The sequence below is a fragment of the Oncorhynchus masou genome, unplaced genomic scaffold, assembly GCF_036934945.1.
Source record: "Oncorhynchus masou masou isolate Uvic2021 unplaced genomic scaffold, UVic_Omas_1.1 unplaced_scaffold_3648, whole genome shotgun sequence".
NCBI classification, from domain to species: domain Eukaryota; kingdom Metazoa; phylum Chordata; class Actinopteri; order Salmoniformes; family Salmonidae; genus Oncorhynchus; species Oncorhynchus masou.
The window spans coordinates 1-24,209 of NW_027010051.1; the positions used below are offsets into that span (position 1 = coordinate 1).

Sequence of the window (24,209 nt, forward strand, 5' to 3'; positions counted from 1 at the left end):
AGATACGAGAGAGATATGGAGGGGAGTGAGAGAGGAATACAGAGAGAGAGAGTACAGAGGGGGAGGGGGAAGAGAGATAGAGAGAGATGCCGAGGGGGAGGGGAGAAGAGAGATAGAGAGAGAGATACAGAGGGGGAGGGGAAGAGATAGAGAGAGAGATATACAGAGGGGGGGAGGAACTGAGAGATACAGAGAGAGATACAGAGAGAGAGACATATACATGGGAGGGGGAGTGAGAGAGGAATACAGAGAGAGAGATACAGAGGGGGAGGGGAAGAGAGATAGAGAGAGATGCCGAGGGGGGAGGGGAGAAGAGAGAGATACTGAGAGAGATACAGAGAGAGAGAGATACATGGGAGGGGGAGTAAGAGAGGAATACAGAGAGAGATACAGAGGGGGAGAGGGAAGAGAGATAGAGAGAGGTGCCGAGGGGGAGGGGAGAAGAGAGATAGAGAGAGAGAGATACCGAGGGGGGAGGGGGAAGAGAGATAGAGAGATACAGAGGGGGGAGGGGAGAAGAGAGAGATACAGAGAGAGATACAGAGAGAGATACAGAGAGAGAGAGATACAGAGAGAGAGATATACAGAGAGGGAGAGAGAGATACAGAGAGGGAGAGATACACAGAGAGAGAGATATAGAGAGATACAGAGGGGGAGGGTGAAGAGAGATAGAGAGAGATGCCGAGGGGGGAGGGGAGAAGAGAGATAGAGAGAGAGAGATACAGAGGGGGGAGGGGGAAGAGAGATAGAGAGATACAGAGGGGGGTGGGGAGAAGAGAGAGATACAGAGAGAGATACACAGAGAGAGAGATACAGAGAGGGAGAGATACAGAGAGGGAGGGAGAGATACAGAGAGAGAGAAAGAGAGAGAGATACAGAGAGATGAGAGAGATACAGATGGGGAGGGGAGGGGAAGAGAGATACATGGGAGGGAGAGAGAGAGAGGAATACAGAGAGAGAGATACATAGACAGAGAGATACATAGAGAGAGAGAGATACAGAGAGAGAGAGAGGGGGAGGGGAAGAGAGTACATGGGAGGGGGAGGGAGAGGGGGAGAGATACACGGGAGGGGGAGGGGAAGAGAGATACAGAGGGGAGGGGGAGAGAGATACATGGGAGGAGGAGGGAGAGGGGAAGAGAGATACAGAGGGGGAGGGGAGAGAGAGAGGAATACAGAAAGAGAGAGATACAGAGGCGGAGGGGAAGAGAGATAGAGAGAGATAAAGAGATAAAGAGGGGGAGGGGGAGAAAGAGAGAGATACAGAGAGAGAGAGATACAGAGAGAGAGATACAGAGAGAGAGAGATACATGGGAGGGGAGAGAGAGAGAGGAATACAGAGAGAGATACATAGGGGGGAGGGGGAAGAGAGATAGAGGGGGAGGGAGAGAGGAATACAGAGAGAGAGGGGGAGAGAGAGGGGGAGAGAGATAGAGGGGGAGGGAGAGAGGAATACAGAGAGAGAGGGAGAGAGAGGGGGAGAGAGATGGAGGGGGAGGGAGAGAGGGAATACAGAGAGAGAGGGAGAGAGATAGAGGGGGAGGGAGAGAGGAATACATAGAGAGAGGGGAGAGAGAGAGGGGGAGAGAGATAGAGGGGGAGGGAGAGAGGAATACATGGAGAGAGGGAGAGAGAGAGGGGGTAGAGACAGAGAAAGGGACAGTTACAAAGAGAGAGAGATTGAGTTTGTGCTGGGTGGGGGGAGAGTCCAGTCTGATCTCCTTCTCCTGCTCTCCGCCCCAACCAGATGCTCTGAGTAACGCTCCTCACCCCAGCTACTCAACCAGCTTCCGGACCAGTTCCTCGAGCAGCAGCCAGACATCAGAGACACCTCCACCACTTCTCTTCATCAGGCCACAGCCTCAACAGCACCTGCCTCTGGGGAGCAGCCAAAGAAACCTGGTAGGTGCTAGGTGGGGGAGGAAGGTGTTGTGAGGTCTGGACCGGAGCCAAGGAGTACAGTACTAGGACCAGGGAGGGGTAACAGGTAGTAGCTAGCTAACGGAGAGTGAGGGAGGTACAATGTCGCAACCCACAGACTCACCAATAGGAAGGTACAAAGTGACTAGTGGGATTCATGTTTGAATCTGTCGTGAAAAAACTGTCTGCATCTCCTTCACATAGTTGACAACAGATGTTACTGAGCCAGATGTCTAAAGTCAGGAGAAGCTCCAGGTGGTATCTGATGCTACTGAGCCAGATGTCTATGTGTCAGGGGAGAAGCTCCAGCTGGTATCTGATGCTACTGAGCCAGATGTCTATGTGTGTCAGGGGAGAAGCTCCAGGTGGTATCTGATGCTACTGAGCCAGATGTCTGTGTGTCTGTGTGTCTATGTGTCAGGGGAGAAGCTCCAGCTGGTATCTGGATTTTAAGATTTTAAGTACCTGTCTTTTAAAAAGCAGGTGAAAAAGGCAACTCAAATGACCAAATTCAACTCGCTAATTTTCCGATTTATATTTAAATTGTTTCACTACAGAGGTAGCAAAACTGTACCAAATCTATGATACTCCCCACTTAAACATACTGCTTGACTAGATGGGCCCAAGCTTGCTGTACAACATTAAAACCTATTCAGTCTGTCTACAAACAGGCTCAAAGTGCTTGATAGGAAGCCCAATAGCCATCATCACTGCTACATCCTCAGAAAGCATGTACAAGACACCGACGCATGTCTTGTATTCAAGATCCTAAATGGCCAGGCTCCTCCCCCTCCACTCAGTACTTCTGTTCAACAGAAAACCCAAACATATGGCAGCAGATCCACAAGGTCTGCCATGAGAGGTGACTGTTTAGTTCCCTTAAGGAAAAGCACCGTTAGTCTGACACACATAACTGTACCACCGATCACACTTTCACAAAAAACATAAAGACATGGCTATAGGTCAATCAGACTAATGAACATCATCCCTAGCTGTGTGTTGTCACTTTCCATGTTGCCTGTTGTCTGTAGCTGGTGAGGTGTGGAAAACACTGTTGTTTTTTTTTGTTATTGCTCTGTCTGTGTGCTACGTGTCTCTTGTTCTATGTTGTTCTGTCTGCGTGCTACGTGTCTCTTGTTCTATGTTTCTCTGTCTGTGTGCTACGTGTCTCTTGTTCTATGTTTCTCTGTCTGCGTGCTACATGTCTCTTGTTCTATGTTGTTCTGTCTGCGTGCTGCGTGTCTCTTGTTCTATGTTGTTCTGTCTGCGTGCTACGTGTCTCTTGTTCTATGTTGTTCTATCTCGTGCTACGTGTCTCTTGTTCTATGTTGTTCTGTCTGAGTGCTACGTGTTCTTGTTCTATGTTTCTCTGTCTGCGTGCTACGTGTCTCTTGTTCTATGTTTCTCTGTCTGCGTGCTACGTGTCTCTTGTTCTATGTTTCTCTGTCTGCGTGCTACGTGTCTCTTGTTCTATGTTTCTCTGTCTGCGTGCTACGTGTCTCTTGTTCTATGTTTCTCTGTCTGCGTGCTACGTGTCTCTTGTTCTATGTTTCTCTGTCTGCGTGCTACGTGTCTCTTGTTCTATGTTTCTCTGTCTGCGTGCTACGTGTCTCTGTCTGCGTGCTACGTGTATCTTGTTCTATGTTTCTCTGTCTCGTGCTACGTGTCTCTTGTTCTATGTTTCTCTGTCTGCGTGCTACGTGTTTCTTGTTCTATGTTTCTCTGTCTGCGTGCTACGTGTATCTTGTTCTATGTTTCTCTGTCTGCGTGCTACGTGTCTCTTGTTCTATGTTTCTCTGTCTGTGTGCTACTTGTCTCTGTCTGCGTGCTACGTGTCTCTTGTTCTATGTTTCTCTGTCTGCGTGCTACGTGTCTCTTGTTCTATGTTTCTCTGTCTAAGGCTACGTGTATCTTGTTCTATGTTTCTCTGTCTGCGTGCTACGTGTCTCTTGTTCTATGTTTCTCTGTCTGCGTGCTACGTGTCTCTTGTTCTATGTTTCTCTGTCTGCGTGCTACGTGTCTCTTGTTCTATGTTTCTCTGTCTGCGTGCTACGTGTCTCTTGTTCTATGTTTCTCTGTCTGCGTGCTACGTGTCTCTTGTTCTATGTTTCTCTGTCTGCGTGCTACGTGTTTCTTGTTCTATGTTTCTCTGTCTCTGCTACGTGTATCTTGTTCTATGTTTCTCTGTCTGCGTGCTACGTGTCTCTTGTTCTATGTTTCTCTGTCTGCGTGCTACTTGTCTCTGTCTGCGTGCTACGTGTCTCTTGTTCTATGTTTCTCTGTCTCGTGCTACGTGTCTCTTGTTCTATGTTCTCTGTCTCGTGCTACGTGTCTCTTGTTCTACGTGTCTCTTGTTCTATGTTGTTCTGTCTGCGTGCTACGTGTATCTTGTTCTATGTTGTTCTGTCTGCGTGCTACTTGTCTCTTGTTCTATGTGTCTCTGTCTGCGTGCTACGTGTCTCTTGTCCTGTTTCTCTGCTTGCATGTCTCTTGTTCTATGTTGTTCTGTCTGCGTGCTACATGTCTTGTTCTATGTGTCTCTGTCTGTGTGCTATGTGTCTCTTGTTCTCGTGTCTCTTGTTCTATGTTTCTCTGTCTGCGTGCTACGTGTCTCTTGTTCTATGTTTCTCTGTCTGGGTGCTACGTGTCTCTTGTTCTATGTTTCTCTGTCTGCGTGCTACGTGTCTCTTGTTCTATGTTTCTCTGTCTGCGTGCTACGTGTCTCTTGTTCTATGTGTCTCTGTCTGTGTGCTATGTGTCTCTTGTTCTACGTGTCTCTTGTTCTATGTTTCTCTGTCTGGGTGCTACGTGTCTCTTGTTCTATGTGTCTCTGTCTGCGTGCTACGTGTCTCTTGTTCTATGTTGTTCTGTCTGCGTGCTTCGTGTCTCTTGTTCTATGTTTTTCTGTCTGCGTGCTACGTGTCTCTTGTTCTACGTGTCTCTTGTTCTACGTGTCTCTTGTTCTATGTTTCTCTGTCTGCGTGCTACGTGTCTCTTGTTCTATGTTGTTCTGTCTGTGTGCTACGTGTATCTTGTTCTATGTGTCTCTGTCTGCGTGTACGTGTCTCTTGTCCTGTTTCTCTGTCTGCGTGTCTCTTGTTCTATGTTGTTCTGTCTGCGTGCTACTTGTCTCTTGTTCTATGTGTCTCTGTCTGCGTGCTACGTGTCTCTTGTCCTGTTTCTCTGTCTGCGTGTCTCTTGTTCTATGTTGTTCTGTCTGCGTGCTACATGTCTTGTTCTATGTGTCTCTGTCTGCGTGCTACGTGTCTCTTGTCCTGTTTCTCTGTCTGCGTGTCTCTTGTTCTATGTTGTTCTGTCTGCGTGCTACATGTCTTGTTCTATGTGTCTCTGTCTGCGTGCTACGTGTCTCTTGTTCTATGTGTCTCTGTCTGCATGCTACTTGTCTCTTGTTCTATGTTTCTCTGTCTGCGTGCTACGTGTCTCTTGTTCTATGTGGCTCTGTCTGCGTGTCCCTTGTTCTACGTGTCTCTGTCTGCGTGCTACGTGTCTCTTATTCTATGTTTCTCTGTCTGCGTGCTACTTGTCTCTTGTTCTATGTGTCTCTGTCTGCATGCTACTTGTCTCTTGTTCTATGTTTCTCTGTCTGCGTGCTACGTGTCTCTTGTTCTATGTGTCTCTGTCTGCGTGTCTCTTGTTCTATGTTTCTCTGTCTGCGTGCTACGTGTCTCTTGTTCTATGTTGTTCTGCATGTGCTCACTACTCATGGTGTGTCTGTATTGTTATTGTAATTGTTTTTAAAAACTTGCACAGGGACTCCAGGTCAAAATTAGCCGACTGGCTAAAACCAGCACTTTTACTGAAACGTTGATTCATGTGCACTGTCCCTGTAAAAATATAAATAAACTCAAACTCAGAACACTGATCAGTTCAACATATTAACACTACCCTGGGACTGGGCTCTGGGACTGGTTCCTGGGACTGGACTGGTTGCTGGGACTGGTTCCTGGGACTGGTTCCTGGGACTGGTTGCTGGGACTGGTTCCTGGGACTGGTTCCTGGGACTGGTTCCTGGGACTGGTTCCTGGGACTGGTTGCTGGGACTGGGACTGGTTCCTGGGACTGGTTGCTGGGACTGGTTCCTGGGACTGGTAGCTGGGACTGGTTCCTGGGACTGGTTCCTGGGACTGGTTCCTGGGACTGGTTCCTGGGACTGGACTGGTTCCTGGGACTGGTTGCTGGGACTGGTTCCTGGCACTGGTTCCTGGGACTGGTTCCTGGGACTGGACTGGTTCCTGGGACTGGTTCCTGGGACTGGACTGGTTCCTGGGACTGGTTCCTGGGACTGGACTGGTTCCTGGGACTGGTTCCTGGGACTGGTTGCTGGGACTGGTTCCTGGGACTGGTTGCTGGGACTGGTTCCTGGGACTGGTTCCTGGGACTGGTTCCTGGGACTGGTTCCTGGGACTGGACTGGTTCCTGGGACTGGTTCCTGGGACTGGTTCCTGGGACTGGTAGCTGGGACTGGTTCCTGGGACTGGTTCCTGGGACTGGTAGCTGGGACTGGTTCCTGGGACTGGTTGCTGGGACTGGTTCCTGGGACTGGTAGCTGGGACTGGTTCCTGGGACTGGACTGGTTCCTGGGACTGGACTGGTTCCTGGGACTGGTAGCTGGGACTGGTTCCTGGGACTGGTTCCTGGGACTGGTTCCTGGGACTGGTTCCTGGGACTGGACTGGTTCCTGGGACTGGTTCCTGGGACTGGTTGCTGGGACTGGACTGGTTCCTGGGACTGGTTCCTGGGACTGGTTGCTGGGACTGGACTGGTTCCTGGGACTGGTTGCTGGGACTGGTAGCTGGGACTGGTTCCTGGGACTGGTTCCTGGGACTGGACTGGTTCCTGGGACTGGTTCCTGGGACTGGTTGCTGGGACTGGTTCCTGGGACTGGTTCCTGGGACTGGACTGGTTCCTGGGACTGGTTCCTGGGACTGGTTGCTGGGACTGGACTGGCTCCTGGGACTGGTTCCTGGGACTGGTTGCTGGGACTGGTAGCTGGGACTGGTTCCTGGGACTGGTTCCTGGGACTGGTTCCTGGGACTGGACTGGTTCCTGGGACTGGTTGCTGGGACTGGTAGCTGGGACTGGTTCCTGGGAATGGTTCCTGGGACTGGACTGGTTCCTGGGACTGGGCTCTGGGACTGGTTCCTGGGACTGGTTCCTGGGACTGGTTCCTGGGACTGGTTCCTGGGATTGGTTCCTGGGACTGGTTCCTGGGACTGGTTGCTGGGACTGGTTCCTGGGACTGGTTCCTGGGACTGGACTGGTTCCTGGGACTGGTTGCTGGGACTGGTTCCTGGGACTGGTTCCTGGGACTGGTTCCTGGGACTGGTTCCTGGGACTGGTTCCTGGGACTGGACTGGTTCCTGGGACTGGTTCCTGGGACTGGTTGCTGGGACTGGTTCCTGGGACTGGTTGCTGGGACTGGTTCCTGGGACTGGTTCCTGGGACTGGACTGGTTCCTGGGACTGGTTGCTGGGACTGGTAGCTGGGACTGGTTCCTGGGACTGGTTCCTGGGACTGGTTCCTGGGACTGGACTGGTTCCTGGGACTGGTTCCTGGGACTGGTTCCTGGGACTGGCTCCTGGGACTGGACTGGTTCCTGGGACTGGTTCCTGGGACTGGTTCCTGGGACTGGTTCCTGGGACTGGTTGCTGGGACTGGACTGGTTCCTGGGACTGGTTCCTGGGACTGGTTCCTGGGACTGGTTCCTGGGATTGGTTCCTGGGACTGGTTCCTGGGACTGGTTCCTGGGACTGGTTCCTGGGACTGGTTGCTGGGACTGGACTGGTTCCTGGGACTGGTTCCTGGGACTGGTTCCTGGGACTGGTTCCTGGGACTGGTTCCTGGGACTGGTTCCTGGGACTGGTTGCTGGGACTGGACTGGTTCCTGGGACTGGACTGGTTGCTGGGACTGGACTGGTTCCTGGGACTGGACTGGTTCCTGGGACTGGTTCCTGGGACTGGTTGCTGGGACTGGTTCCTGGGACTGGTTGCTGGGACTGGACTGGTTCCTGGGACTGGTTCCTGGGACTGGTTCCTGGGACTGGTTCCTGGGATTGGTTCCTGGGACTGGTTCCTGGGACTGGTTCCTGGGACTGGTTCCTGGGACTGGTTGCTGGGACTGGACTGGTTCCTGGGACTGGTTCCTGGGACTGGTTCCTGGGACTGGTTCCTGGGACTGGTTCCTGGGACTGGTTGCTGGGACTGGACTGGTTCCTGGGACTGGTTCCTGGGACTGGTTCCTGGGACTGGTTCCTGGGATTGGTTCCTGGGACTGGTTCCTGGGACTGGTTCCTGGGACTGGTTCCTGGGACTGGTTGCTGGGACTGGACTGGTTCCTGGGACTGGACTGGTTCCTGGGACTGGACTGGTTCCTGGGACTGGACTGGTTCCTGGGACTGGTTCCTGGGACTGGTTCCTGGGACTGTTTCCTGGGACTGGTTCCTGGGACTGGTTCCTGGGACTGGTTCCTGGGACGGGTTGCTGGGACTGGACTGGTTCCTGGGACTGGTTCCTGGGACTGGTTCCTGGGACTGGTTCCTGGGACTGGTTCCTGGGACTGGTTGCTGGGACTGGTTCCTGGGACTGGTTCCTGGGACTGGACTGGTTCCTGGGACTGGTAGCTGGGACTGGTTCCTGGGACTGGTTCCTGGGACTGGTTCCTGGGACTGGACTGGTTCCTGGGACTGGTTCCTGGGACTGGTTCCTGGGACTGGCTCCTGGGACTGGACTGGTTCCTGGGACTGGTTCCTGGGACTGGTTCCTGGGACTGGTTCCTGGGACTGGTTGCTGGGACTGGACTGGTTCCTGGGACTGGTTCCTGGGACTGGTTCCTGGGACTGGTTCCTGGGATTGGTTCCTGGGACTGGTTCCTGGGACTGGTTCCTGGGACTGGTTCCTGGGACTGGTTGCTGGGACTGGACTGGTTCCTGGGACTGGTTCCTGGGACTGGTTCCTGGGACTGGTTCCTGGGATTGGTTCCTGGGACTGGTTCCTGGGACTGGTTCCTGGGACTGGTTCCTGGGACTGGTTGCTGGGACTGGACTGGTTCCTGGGACTGGTTCCTGGGACTGGTTCCTGGGACTGGTTCCTGGGACTGGTTCCTGGGACTGGTTCCTGGGACTGGTTCCTGGGATTGGTTCCTGGGACTGGTTCCTGGGACTGGTTCCTGGGACTGGTTCCTGGGATTGGTTCCTGGGACTGGTTCCTGGGACTGGTTCCTGGGACTGGTTCCTGGGACTGGTTGCTGGGACTGGACTGGTTCCTGGGACTGGACTGGTTCCTGGGACTGGACTGGTTCCTGGGACTGGACTGGTTCCTGGGACTGGTTCCTGGGACTGGTTCCTGGGACTGTTTCCTGGGACTGGTTCCTGGGACTGGTTCCTGGGACTGGTTCCTGGGACTGGTTGCTGGGACTGGTTGCTGGGACTGGTTCCTGGGACTGGTTCCTGGGACTGGTTCCTGGGACTGGTTCCTGGGACTGGTTCCTGGGACTGGTTCCTGGGACTGGTTCCTGGGACTGGACTGGTTCCTGGGACTGGTTCCTGGGACTGGTTCCTGGGACTGGTTCCTGGGACTGGTTGCTGGGACTGGTTCCTGGGACTGGTTCCTGGGACTGGACTGGTTCCTGGGACTGGTTCCTGGGACTGGTTGCTGGGACTGGTTCCTGGGACTGGTTCCTGGGACTGGACTGGTTCCTGGGACTGGTTGCTGGGACTGGTTCCTGGGACTGGTTCCTGGGACTGGACTGGTTCCTGGGACTGGTTCCTGGGACTGGTTCCTGGGACTGGTTCCTGGGACTGGTTCCTGGGACTGGACTGGTTCCTGGGACTGGTTCCTGGGACTGGTTCCTGGGATTGGTTCCTGGGACTGGTTCCTGGGACTGGTTCCTGGGACTGGTTCCTGGGACTGGACTGGTTCCTGGGACTGGTTGCTGGGACTGGTAGCTGGGACTGGTTCCTGGGACTGGTTCCTGGGACTGGTTCCTGGGACTGGACTGGTTCCTGGGACTGGTTGCTGGGACTGGACTGGTTCCTGGGACTGGTTGCTGGGACTGGACTGGTTCCTGGGACTGGTTGCTGGGACTGGTAGCTGGGACTGGTTCCTGGGACTGGTTCCTGGGACTGGTTGCTGGGACTGGTTCCTGGGACTGGTTCCTGGGACTGGTTCCTGGGACTGGACTGGTTCCTGGGACTGGTTCCTGGGACTGGTTCCTGGGACTGGACTGGTTCCTGGGACTGGTTCCTGGGACTGGTTCCTGGGACTGGTTCCTGGGACTGGTTCCTGGGACTGGACTGGTTCCTGGGACTGGTTCCTGGGACTGGTTCCTGGGACTGGTTGCTGGGACTGGGCTCTGGGACTGGTTCCTGGGACTGGTTCCTGGGACTGGTTCCTGGGACTGGTTCCTGGGACTGGTTGCTGGGACTGGGCTCTGGGACTGGTTCCTGGGACTGGTTCCTGGGACTGGTTCCTGGGACTGGTTTCTGGGACTGGGCTCTGATCACAGGACTACCAGGTTCTAGAGGACTCCTGTTATCTCCGGGCGTGAGAGGCTTAACTAGGGCCATCTACTTTAAGTGCTGTCTGTCTTCCCAGTGACCTACTTGGTGTGTGAACTGCTGACCGCTCACAACTTGAAGACATTTGTTGACACATCAACCAGGATCGTCAGGGCAATTTATGACTTGTTTAGGTAATCAGGGGGGGGGGGGGGGGGGTTTCATCTTCAAGCCAATCAGCGATAGTATTATTACATCAGTCTCCCCTGTTTTTCCCAGCGGTGGTCTGGTTGTTAAACTAATACTGTTCAGATGAGTTATTCTGGAAGGACAGAGAGTAGTTTCCCACCACTCTCTCACTTGAGTATCTTACCTAGTTATTTACAGATCTCACTATGTGTGTGTTTTCTGTACCGGTTGGCTCCTCTCCCTGTAGGCAGACGCTCCCCAACCCCTGGCTGTTTCTGATTTAGCGCACCCTGCCCACACAACCCCATGTGGAAATCCTTCGTCTCTGGCAGCGTTTGGAACTGCCCATCTGAGGTCAAGAACTCCAAGTTCATCCTATCCTACGCTGCCCTTCAGTCCCTTGACTTTTTGGCCCTGACGGAGGCTTGGATCAACTCAGAAAATACTGCTACTCAAGCTGCTCTCTCTTCATCTGACTACTTATTCTCTCATATTCCGAGAGCATCTGGTCATCGCTCTGGTGGCACATTGATACATATAGAGTGGAGATATTCTGTTTTTTTCCTCTTGCCTGTCCATCTCCTCATTTCAACTCCATTCTATCACTGTCACTTGTCCACTCGAACTTAACATTATTGTCATCTATCGCCCACCAGAAGCCCTTGGAGAGCATATCCAATGAGCTCGACACCTTAGAGAGTTCATCCAATGAGCTAGACGCCTTGGAGAGTTCATCCAACGAGCTTGACACTTTGATAAACTCACTTCCAGACGATGGCTAACCGCTATACTTGGTGACTTCAACCTCCCGACGTCGCCTTCGATTGATTTATTTTTCCGATCCCCTCCAACTCACAAGGCAGACAATACTCTAACCTCATCTTTACTGGAGGCTGTTCTCCTACTAATCTCACTATGACCCCCTCCATGTCTCTGTTCTCCTACTAATCTCACTGTAACCCCCCGCCAGGTCTCTGTTCTCCTACTAATCTCAGTGTAACCCCCTCCAGGTCTCTGTTCTCCTACTAATCTCACTGTAACCCCTCCAGGTCTCTGTTCTCCTACTAATCTCACTGTGACCCCCTCCAGGTCTCTGTTCTCCTACTAATCTCACTATGACCCCCCTCCAGGTCTCTGTTCTCCTACTAATCTCACTATGACCCCCTCCAGGTCTCTGTTCTCCTACTAATTTCACTGTAACCCCCTCCATGTCTCTGTTCTCCTACTAATCTCACTGTAACCCCCTCCAGGTCTCTGTTCTCCTACTAATCTCACTGTGACCTCCTCCAGGTCTCTGTTCTCCTACTAATCTCACTGTGACCCCCTCCAGGTCTCTGTTCTCCTACTAATCTCACTGTAACCTCCTCCACGTCTCTGTTCTCCTACTAATCTCACTGTAACCCCTCCAGGTCTCTGTTCTCCTACTAATCTCACTATGTCCCCCTCCAGGTCTCTGTTCTCCTACTAATCTCACTGTGACCCCCTCCAGGTCTCTGTTCTCCTACTAATCTCACTGTAACCCCCTCTAGGTCTCTGTTCTCCTACTAATCTCACTGTAACCCCCTCCAGGTCTCTGTTCTCCTACTAATCTCACTGTAACCCCCTCTAGGTCTCTGTTCTCCTACTAATCTCACTGTAACCCCCTCCAGGTCTCTGTTCTCCTACTAATCTCACTGTAACCCCCCTCTAGGTCTCTGTTCTCCTACTAATCTCACTGTGACCCCCTCCAGGTCTCTGTTCTCCTACTAATCTCACTGAACCCCCTCCAGGTCTCTGTTCTCCTACTAATCTCACTGTAACCCCTCCAGGTCTCTGTTCTCCTACTAATCTCACTATGACCCCCTCCAGGTCTCTGTTCTCCTACTAATCTCACTGTAACCCCCTCTAGGTCTCTGTTCTCCTACTAATCTCACTGTAACCCCCCTCCAGGTCTCTGTTCTCCTACTAATCTCACTGTAACCCCCTCCAGGTCTCTGTTCTCCTACTAATCTCACTGTAACCCCCTCCAGGTCTCTGTTCTCCTGCTAATCTCACTATGACCCTCCTCCAGGTCTCTGTTCTCCTACTAATCTCACTATGACCCCCCTCCAGGTCTCTGTTCTCCTACTAATCTCACTAGGACCCCCTCCAGGTCTCTGTTCTCCTACTAATCTCACTGTGACCCCCTCCAGGTCTCTGTTCTCCTACTAATCTCACTATGACCCCCTCCAGGTCTCTGTTCTCCTACTAATCTCACTGTAACCCTTAGAGAGTTCATCAATGATCTTGACACCTTGATAAGCTAATGTCCTGACGATGGCTCACCGCTGTTCGTACCTCCCGACGACTGCCTTCTATTAATTTCTTTCCAACTCTCTATTTTCTCTCCTTTTGACCCTTTTCCAGTCCCCTCCCACTCACAAGGCAGACAATACAGTTGGCCTTTACTAGAGGCTGTTTGCCTACTCCCCTGCTCCGTGGCTGAGTTACTCATTGCGAGCTTACAGAACAGGGCTGCGGGCAGCTGAGTGTAAATGGAGGAAAACTAAACATCCGGAGGACATATCACACTTCCTCTTCCTCCTCTCTACTTTCTCTTCCTCTGGGTCCCCTGCTAAAGCCAATTTTATCACTCTACATTTCAAGCTTCTGCCTCTACTCGTAGGAAACACTTTTCACTCTTGTCACAGAGGCTCTCCGCACTGCCAAAGCTGACTCTCTCTCCTCTGTTCTCATCCTCCTAGATCTATCTGCTGCCTTGGACACCGGGAACCATCAGATCCTCCCTCTCCACCCTCTCAGGGCTGGGTGTCTCAGGCTCTATCAGATCCTCCTCACCACCCTCTCAGGGCTGGGTGTCTCAGGCTCTATCAGATCCTCCTCTCCACCCTCTCAGCGCTGGGCATCTCAGGCTCTATCAGATCCTCCTCTCCACCCTCTCAGGGCTGGGTGTCAGTCTCTATCAGATCCTCCTCTCCACCCTCTCAGGGCTGGGTGTCAGTCTCTATCAGATCCTCCTCTCCACCCTCTCAGGGCTGGGAGTCTCAGGCTCTATCAGATCCTCCTCTCCACCCTCTCAGGGCTGGGTGTCTCAGGCTCTATCAGATCCTCCTCTCCACCCTCTCAGGGCTGGGCGTCTCAGGCTCCATCAGATCCTCCTCTCCACCCTCTCAGGGCTGGTGTCTCAGGCTCTATCAGATCCTCCTCTCCACCCTCTCAGGGCTGGGAGTCTCAGGCTCTATCAGATCCTCCTCTCCACCCTCTCAGGGCTGGGGGTCTGTCTCTATCAGATCCTCCTCTCCACCCTCTCAGGGCTGGGGGTCTGTCTCTATCAGATCCTCCTCTCCACCCTCTCAGGGCTGGGAGTCTCAGGCTCTATCAGATCCTCCTCTCCACCCTCTCAGGGCTGGGAGTCTCAGGCTCTATCAGATCCTCCTCTCCACCCTCTCAGGGCTGGGTGTCTCAGGCTCTATCAGATCCTCCTCTCCACCCTCTCAGGGCTGGGTGTCTCAGGCTCTATCAGATCCTCCTCTCAGGGCTGGTGTGTCAGTCTCTATCAGATCCTCCTCTCCACCCTCTCAGGGCTGGGCTTCTCAGACTCTATCAGATCCTCCTCTACACCCTTTCTGGGCTGGGTGTCTCAGGCTTTATCAGATCCTCCTCTACACCCTTTCTGGGCAGGGCACTGCAGCCCACCTGGTGTTCAACCTTACCAAGTCCTCCCACATCACCCCACTCATCCGCACACTCCACTGGCTTCCAGTCGAAGCTCGCATCCGCTACAAGACCATGCCTACGGAGCAGCAAGAGGAGCTACCCCTCCCTACTTTCAGGCTCAAACCCTACACCCCAACGAGAGCACTCCGTTCCGCCAACTTAGGTCCTTGTGGGAAAGCTTCCTGCCCATCTTCCAAAAATATCTGAAACTCTATATCTTCAAATAGTATCTTAAATAATCACCCAGAGTTGTACTATAGTTGAAACCACATGATATCTGTCTGTCTGTCTGTCTGTCTGTCTGTCTGTCTGTCTGTCACCCAGAGATTTACTATAATGGTAACATGATATCTTCTTTCTCTCTCTCCCCCTCCCTCCCTCCGTCCGTCCGTCCGTCCGTCCGTCTGCCTGTCTTTTATCCAGTGATGTACGCCATGGAGATCAACGTGGAGAAGGACAGAAAGACAGGGGACACCAGGATCCTGTCAGCGTCTGCAGTCAGCCCTGACGAAGTGCCTGACTGCGGGGTCAAGGTTTTCGACGACGGCCGGAATGTTGTCTACGAGGTCCGCTCGGGGGGGTCCTCTACCCTGGACAATGGGGTTCACCGCTGGAGCTCCCAACAGGTGGATGAGCTGATGAAGCGGGTCGGGGCGACCAGCGGCTGTGCTCAGGGAGGCAAGGCTAAGGTCACTGTCAACCCCGCCGACGCTGATGACCCCAAAATCTCCCCCAGGTCCATTGACCACTCCGCTGACCTCCCTACCAACTACACCTACACTACCCCCAGCGGTCCCTAGCTCTGCCACCACGCCCACAAGATGCCCCAGCCCCACGCCCCTATCACCACCCAGCCTCCACCCTGCCGGGAGGTGATATACGAAGGTGAGGTGACGAAGGCTCCCAGGCTACGGCAGAGAAGCCGATCACGATGATCTTCAATCATAATGTAGATGACCAGGATGAGACCAAGAGGCTGCTGGGATTCAACGGCACCATCAAAGCTGAGATCGTCCTGATTGATGAGGACGATGAGAAGTCGCTACGGGAGAAAACGGTGACAGACGGTTACTCCACCATGGACGGCAACGCCGCCGACCTGGTGTCCGCGCCCGCCGCTCAGCGACACCACGGAACTGTCGTCGGAGGGGAAGGACGAGAGCTCTGCCACGGCCACCAAGGAACTCCCCTCCCCAGCAGGTATAGAGAAGAAAGAGCGCTGCCACTGCTGTACTATCATGTGACCTCATTACTTTAACTACACTACCCACAACTCTGTTACTCTTGGGACTGCAGGGAGGGAGGAGCTCATTGGTTAATCAAGGCTCTGATCTCCTCCTCCCTAAACCCTCCTCCTCCTCCTCCTATTCCTCCTCACGGCTACTAACAGAACCCTCTGACGCCTGGAACTTGGCTGCATTGACATAATTCTTTTTAACTTTGACCTTTGACCCACCTTTGTGAGCCTGTGTCTGACCCTTATCCTGACAATGCCCCCCCCTGTCACTCTGTCACTCCCTTCAGTAGGACAACGGTGGAAGTTGCCCCGAATAAAGGGTCAGTTTTAGATTTTTACGACTACAGATGAAGGTCAGGATTGGATGAGGGGAAGCTGATCCTAGATCTGTACCTAGAGGAAACTTCACCCCAGAGCAAGGACAACACACCACCATTCCAACCAGAGGAGCACAGTGTTTGGGTTGGATTGGGCTTGCCACTAGTTTCATTGTATTCACAATACATTTGGTCTGTAAGAAATAGGTTATAACACAATCCTTTAAAACCTGACCAAGGAATGTTTGGTATTAAAGACCTGGATCAGATGACTCTCTATCTGGCACTCTGAAAAACAACAGAAAGTAGACCTGCACAAACAGAGATATAGTATGTTACAGTATAGATTGATACCCATCTGTCGAGTTGCCTTATTCAAGCAAAGACATCTGACTGACTGGATGGACTACAGACTAGGGGCCCATCCCAAACTGCACCTTATTCCCTATGTAACACAGTGCTTTTGACCAGAGCCTTGAGGGTAGAGAGGCCCTGACCTTGATACAACACCAAATATGTTTTATGTGAGGATTTGTGTAAAACGTAGTGCACTATATAGGGAATAGGGCTCTGGTCTAAAGTAGTGCACTATATAGGGAATAGGGCTCTGGTCTAAAGTAGTGCATTATATAGGGAATAGGGCCTGGTCTAAAGTAGTGCACTATATAGGGAATAGGGCTCTGGTCTAAAGTAGTGCATTATATAGGGAATAGGGCCTGGTCTAAAGTAGTGCACTATATAGGGAATAGGGCTCTGGTCTAAAGTAGTGTACTATATAGGGAATAGGGCTCTGGTCTAAAGTAGTGCATTATATAGGGAATAGGGCTCTGATCTAAAGTAGTGCATTATATAGGGAATAGGGCCTGGTCTAAAGTAGTGCACTATATAGGGAATAGGGTGCCATTTGGGATATATCCTGAGAAGGGCTACTTATGACCTTCTGTCTATACTGTAAGAAACATGAACAGTTATCATAATTAACGATAGGCACTGTACAAAAGCTCCTCACCGAACCATGTCAGAGTACAGGAGGGACTCTACCAAGGTTTCAGAGTATAGGAGGGAACACTACCAGGGTATCAGAGTACAGGAGGGAACAACCAGAGTATGGGATTGAATTTTACCAGGGTTTCAGAGTATAGGAGGGGAACACTACCAGGGTATCAGAGTACAGGAGGGAACTACCAGGGTATCAGAGTATAGGAGGGAACTACCAGGGTTTCAGAGTATAGGAGGGAACTCTACCAGGGTATTAGAGTATAGGAGGGAACTACCAGAGTATAGGAGGGAACTACCAGAGTATAGGAGGGAACTACCAGAGTTTCAGAGTATAGGAGGGAACACTACCAGGGTATCAGAGTATAGGAGGGAACTACCAGAGTATAGGAGGGAACTACCAGAGTATAGGAGGGAACTACCAGGGTATCAGAGTATAGGAGGGAACTACCAGGGTTTCAGAGTATAGGAGGGAACTACCAGGGTATTAGAGTATAGGAGGGAACTACCAGAGTATAGGAGGGAACTACCAGGGTTTCAGAGTACAGGAGGGAACACTACCAGGGTTTCAGAGTACAGGAGGAACTCTACCAGGGTATCAGAGTATCGGAGGGAACAACCAGAATATGGGATTGAATTTTACCAGGGTTTCAGAGTATAGGAGGGAACTACCAGAGTATAGGAGGGAACTCTACCAGGGTATTAGAGTATAGGAGGGAACTCTACCAGTGTGTCAGAGTATAGGAGAGTACTACCAGGGTTTCAGAGTATAGGAGGGAACAACCAGAGTATGGGATTGAATTTTACCAGGGTTTCAGAGTATAGGAGGGAACACTACCAGGGTTTCAGAGTATAGGAGAGTACTACCAGGGTATCAGAGTATAGGAGGGGACTACCAGGGTTTCAGAGTATAGGAGGGAACAACCAGAATATGGGATTGAATTTTACCAGGGTTTCAGAGTATAGGAGGGAACACTACCAGGGTATCAGAGTACAGGAGGGAACAACCAGAGTATGGGATTGAATTTTACCAGGGTTTCAGAGTATAGGAGGGAACACTACCAGGGTGTCAGAGTATAGGAGGGAACTACCAGGGTTTCAGAGTATAGGAGGGAACTACCAGGGTTTCAGAGTACAGGAGGGAACTACCAGGGTATCAGAGTATAGGAGGGAACACTACCAGGGTATCAGAGTATCGGAGGGAACTACCAGGGTTTCAGAGTATAGGAGGGAACTACCAGGGTTTCAGAGTACAGGAGGGAACATTCAGAGTATAGGAGGGAACACTACCAGGGTATCAGAGTACAGGAGGGAACACTACCAGGGTATCAGAGTACAGGAGGGAACTACCAGGGTTTCAGAGTATAGGAGGGAACTACCAGAGTTTCAGAGTACAGGAGGGAACTACCAGGGTTTCAGAGTATAGGAGGGAACTACCAGAGTTTCAGAGTATAGGAGGGAACTACCAGAGTTTCAGAGTACAGGGAGGGAACTACCAGGGTTTCAGAGTACAGGAGGGAACCTCATTATGATATTAGATTTACTGTATTTGAATGTTTTTGCTTTTTGAACAAAATGTATTGAAAGGCCATTGAAAGGACTTATGAAACCACAGATCTCCTCAATGCAGAACATGTCAGTGTTACGACTCAACTCAGATCAGCAGCTGGTTTTCAGGTTACTGACATGCTCTATATTTTTATATCACTCTTTGTCTCTGTGTTCTCTCTCTCTCTCTCTCTCTCTCTGTCTCTCTGTCTCTAATCAATATTCTCACTTCTCAATCTTTCTCTCTCTGTGTTGTCTCTCTCTCTCTCTGTATCTGTGTCCTCCCTATCTCTCACTCTCTCTCTGTCTCTGTGTTGTCTCTCTTTCTCTCTCTCTCTCCATATCTGTGTCCTCCCTATCTCTCACTCTCTCTCCCTATCTCTCTCTGTCTCTGTGTTGTCTCTCTTTCTCTCTCTCTCTCCATATCTGTGTCCTCCCTATCTCTCACTCTCTCTCCCTATCTCTCTCTGTCTCTGTGTTGTCTCTCTTCTCTCTCTCTCTCCATATCTGTGTCCTCCCTATCTCTCACTCTCTCTCCCTATCTCTCTCTGTCTCTGTGTTCTCTCTCTCTCTCTATCTCTGTGTCTCTCTGTCTCTGTCTCTGTGTTGTCTCTCTCTCTGTCTCTCTCTGTCTCTGTGTTCTCTTTCTCTCTGTCTGTCTCTCTTCTCGATATTTCTGTCTCTCTTCTCAATCTTTTCTCTCTGTATCTGTGTCCTCCCTATCTCTCACTCTCTCTCTCTCTCTCTGTGTATCTGTGTCCTCTCTCTCTCTCTCTCTCTCTCTGTATCTGTGTATCTGTGTCCTCCCTATCTCTCAATCTTTCTCTCTCTGTATCTGTGTCCTCCCTATCTCTCTCTCTCTCTCTCTCTCTCTCTCTCTCTCTCTCTCTATCTGTGTCCTCCCTATCTCTCTCTCTCTGTATCTGTGTCCTCCCTATCTCTCTCTCTCTGTATCTGTGTCCTCCCTATCTTTCACACTCACTCTCACTCTCTCTTCTCTATTTAAATGCCTTGGATCATAGGTGGTATCTTTTAAAGGAACTAGGGGGCCAAACTCTCTCCCAGGTTAGTCTAACATTCCTTTTCAGAGGGTGGAGAACACTTACTGCCAACTAAAGCTCTATTTGCATAGCACTACTGTCTCAAACACAGTGAGAACATGTCATGTCTGACACAGTGAGAACATGTATAACACAGTGAGAACATGTCTAACACAGTGAGAACATGTCTGACACAGTGAGAACATGTCTAACACAGTGAGAACATGTCTAGCTAACACAGTGAGAACATGTCTAGCTAACACAGTGAGAACATGTCTAGCTAACACAGTGAGAACATGTCTAGCTAACACAGTGAGAACATGTCTAACTAACACAGTGAGAACATGTCTGTGAGAACATGTCTAACTAACACAGTGAGAACATGTCTAACACAGTGAGAACATGTCTAACACAGTGAGAATATGTCTAACTAACACAGTGAGAACATGTCTAACACAGTGAGAACATGTCTAACACAGTGAGAATATGTCTAACTAACACAGTGAGAACATGTCTAACACAGTGAGAACATGTCTAACTAACACAGTGAGAACATGTCTAACACAGTGACACAGTGAGAACATGTCTAACTAACACAGTGAGAACATGTCTAATACAGTGAGAACATGTCTAACTAACACAGTGAGAACATGTCTAACACAGTGAGAACATGTCTAATACAGTGAGAACATGTCTAACTAACACAGTGAGAACATGTCTAACTAACACAGTGAGAACGTGTCTGACACAGTGAGACCATGTCTAACTAACACAGTGAGAACATGTCTAACTAACACAGTGAGAACATGTCATGTCTAATACAGTGAGAACATGTCTAACTAACACAGTGAGAACATGTCTAACACAGTGAGAACATGTCTAACACAGTGAGAACATGTCTGACACAGTGAGAACATGTCTAACACAGTGAGAACATGTCTAACTAACACAGTGAGAACATGTCTGACACAGTGAGAACATGTCTGACACAGTGAGAACATGTCTAACACAGTGAGAACATGTCTAACACAGTGAGAACATGTCTAACTAACACAGTGAGAACATGTCTAACACAGTGAGAACATGTCTAACACAGTGAGAACATGTCTAGCTAACACAGTGAGAACATGTCTAACTAACACAGTGAGAACATGTCTAGCTAACACAGTGAGACCATGTCTAACTAACACAGTGAGAACATGTCTAACACAGTGAGAACATGTCTAACACAGTGAGAACATGTCTAGCTAACACAGTGAGAACATGTCTAACTAACACAGTGAGAACATGTCTAACACAGTGAGAACATGTCTAACTAACACAGTGAGAACATGTCTGTGAGAACATGTCTAACTAACACAGTGAGAACATGTCTGACACAGTGAGAACATGTCTAACACAGTGAGAACATGTCTAACACAGTGAGAACATGTCTAACACAGTGAGAACATGTCTAACTAACACAGTGAGAACATGTCTGACACAGTGAGACCATGTCTAACTAACACAGTGAGAACATGTCTAACACAGTGAGACCATGTCTAACTAACACAGTGAGAACATGTCTGACACAGTGACACAGTGAGCACATGTCTGACACAGTGAGCACATGTCTAACACAGTGAGAACATGTCTAACACAGTGAGACCATGTCTAACTAACACAGTGAGAACATGTCTGTGAGAACATGTCTGACACAGTGAGAACATGTCTAACACAGTGAGAACATGTCTGACATAGTGAGAACATGTCTAACACAGTGAGAACATGTCTGACACAGTGAGAACATGTCTGACAATTACAATAATACTGAATGAACACTTATTTTAACTCAATATAATACATCAATAAAATCTATTTAGTCTCAAATAAATAACGAAACATGTTCAATTTGGTTTAAATAATGCAAAAGCACAGGGTTGGAGAAGAAAGTAAAAGTGCAATATGTGCCATGTAAGAAAGCTAACGTTTAAGTTCCTTGCTCAGAACATGAGAACATGAAAGGTGGTGGTTCCTTTTAACATGAGTCTTCAATATTCCCAGGTAAGAAGTTCTAGGTTGTAGTTATTATAGGATTTGGCTCTCGGTACCATTTGTATTTCATATACCTTTGACTATTGGATGTTCTATTAGGTACTTTAGTATTGCCATCCTCATCTCAGGAGTTGATAGGCTTGAAGTCATAAACAGCGCAATGCTTGAAGCATTGCAAAGAGCTGCTGGCAAACGCAGTAAAGTGCTGTTTGAATGAATGCTTACGAGCCTGCTGCTGCCTACCACCGCTCAGTCAGACTGCTCTATCAAATCATAGACTTAATTATAATAACACACAGAAATACAAGCCTTAGGTCACTAATATGGTCAAATCCAGAAACTATCATTTAGAAAACAAAACGTTTATTCTTTCAGTGAAATACGGAACCGTTCCGTATTTAATCTAAGGGGTGGCATCCATCAGTCTAAATATTGCTGTTACATTGCGCAACCTCCAATGTTATGTCATAATTACATACAATTTCTGGCAAATTAGTTCGCAATGAGCCAGGCGGAACATATACCGTGACTCTGCGTGAAATGAACGCAGGAGAAGTGACACAATTTCCCCTGCTAACATGCATTTATTTTAACTAAATATGCAGGTTTCAAAATATATACTCCTGTGTATTGATTTTAAAGAAAGGCATGTGTGGTGTTTATGGTTAGGTACATTTGTGCAACGATTGTGCTTTTTGCAAATGTGCATTTGTTAAATCTTTCCCCCGTTTGGCGAAGTTGAAGTAGGCTTTGATTCGATGGTAAATTAACGGGCACCGCATTGATTATATGCAACGCAGGACAAGCTAGTTAACCTAGTAATATCATCAACCATGTGTAGTTAACTAGTGATTATGTGAAAATTGATTGTTTTTTATAAGATACGTTTAATGCTAGCTAGCAACTTACCGTGACTCCTTGCTGCCCTCATAACAGGTAGTCAGCCGGCTCCTCGTGCAATGTAATCGGTGTCCAAAAAGGCCAACAACTGATTGTTATGAAAACTTGAAATAGTCCAATCGGTCAATCTCTAGTTAACATGGCGCTAACAATTATGGGATCTGGCTTAGCTTTGCACAAGCCCACCACAAATATACAGTGGGGCAAAAGTATTTAGTCAGCCACCAATTGTGCAAGTTCTCCCACTTAAAAAGATGAGAGAGGCCTGTAATTTTCATCATAGGTACACTTCAACTATGACAGACAAAATAAGAAAAGAAAATCCAGAAAATCACATTGTAGGATTTTAATGAGTTTATTTGCAAATTATGGTGGAAAATAAGTAAACAAAAAAAGGTTACATTTGAATCAGAATCCCATGATGTACAGTGAGGTATTGTTGGCAGAATAGATGGATGCAGTTCAATGCTTGATTAATATAATGAACTTCTTGCTAGTCCAAAACAAAATCCCAATGAGGTTTTAAATCCCAACTGGCCTGGTACATTGTTTGCTGCCTCCATTCGGGATGCACTGCTTCAGTTCAAAATTTTGGACAAAAAAACAGATGAATGTAACTACGGCTGGAAATGTCAATGTAATCAAACGAGCAACGGATCACAAGTCAGTCATAACGTGACTAATAGGTCAAACACTAATAGGAAACACAAGAGAGTATAAATTAATTAACAGTTGAGTCATCACCTTTATGAAATTACCGCCTGATCTGCTCGCATAGGTGAAATTCAATTTCGATTGCGCTGCTTTGTGTGTCTCATTTTACAGCAGAGGGAAGGTGTACAGAATCACAGTCCTATTTAGGCTACTGAAATGTGTCAGTCTGGCTTCGGTTTCTAAAGCTTGACAATGAATAAGAAAACAACAACAAAACAACAGCAACAAACACTAAGGAGAACCATCTAGGCATTTTACAGCAACATTTAAGCAGTAGCCGCGGCTGGCTATTCATGTCATAATACATGTCAAGTGCACCATACAGCAATGCGGCATTCAACTTTACCGGTGATCCAATGTTACAACAACCTACAGATATGGTTTTGTTATTTGCTGTTGTTAAATACTTTTGGGTCACAGAATATTTTACAAATCTGCGAGCAAAGCAGCAAAGGCTGGACAGATATTATTGATCTCTTCTTCCTCTAACCCTCCTGTCCTCTAACCCTCCTGTCCTCCTGTCCTCCTGTCCTCTAGCCCTCCTGTCCTCTAGCCCTCCTGTCCTCTAGCCCTCCTGTCCTCCTGTCCTCTAGCCCTCCTGTCCTCCAACCCTCCTGTCCTCTAACCCTCCTGTCCTCCTGTCCTCCAGCCCTCCTGTCCTCTAGTCCTCCTGTCCTCTAGCCCTCCTGTCCTCTAGCCCTCCCTGTCCTCTAGCCCTCCTGTCCTCCTGTCCTCTAGCCCTCCTGTCCTCTAGCCCTCCTGTCCTCTAGCCCTCCTGTCCTCTAGTCCCCCCTGTCCTCTAGTCCTCCTGTCCTCCAGCCCTCCTGTCCTCCATGCCCTCCTGTCCTCCAGTCCTCCTGTCCTCTAGCCCTCCTGCCCTCCAGCCCTCCTGTCCTCAGCCCTCCTGTCTCCCTGTCCTCTAGCCCTCCTCCTCCTGTCCTCTAGTCCTCCTGCCCTCCTGTCCTCTAGTCCTGTCCTCCTGTCCTCTAGTCCTCCAGCCCTCCTGTCCTCTAGTCCTCCAGGCCCTCCTGTCCTCTAGCCCTCCTGTCCTCTGCCCTCCTGTCCTCTAGCCCCTCCTGTCCTCTAGTCCTCCTGCCCTCTAG

The 24,209-nt window shown here is 49.8% G+C and overlaps 1 pseudogene; it reads left to right on the forward strand.

Moving 5' to 3' along the window:
• The first annotated feature begins 1,809 nt into the window (after positions 1 to 1,809).
• Positions 1,810 to 15,564, forward strand: LOC135534608 (paralemmin-1-like; annotated as a pseudogene).
• The last annotated feature ends 8,645 nt before the right edge of the window (positions 15,565 to 24,209 follow it).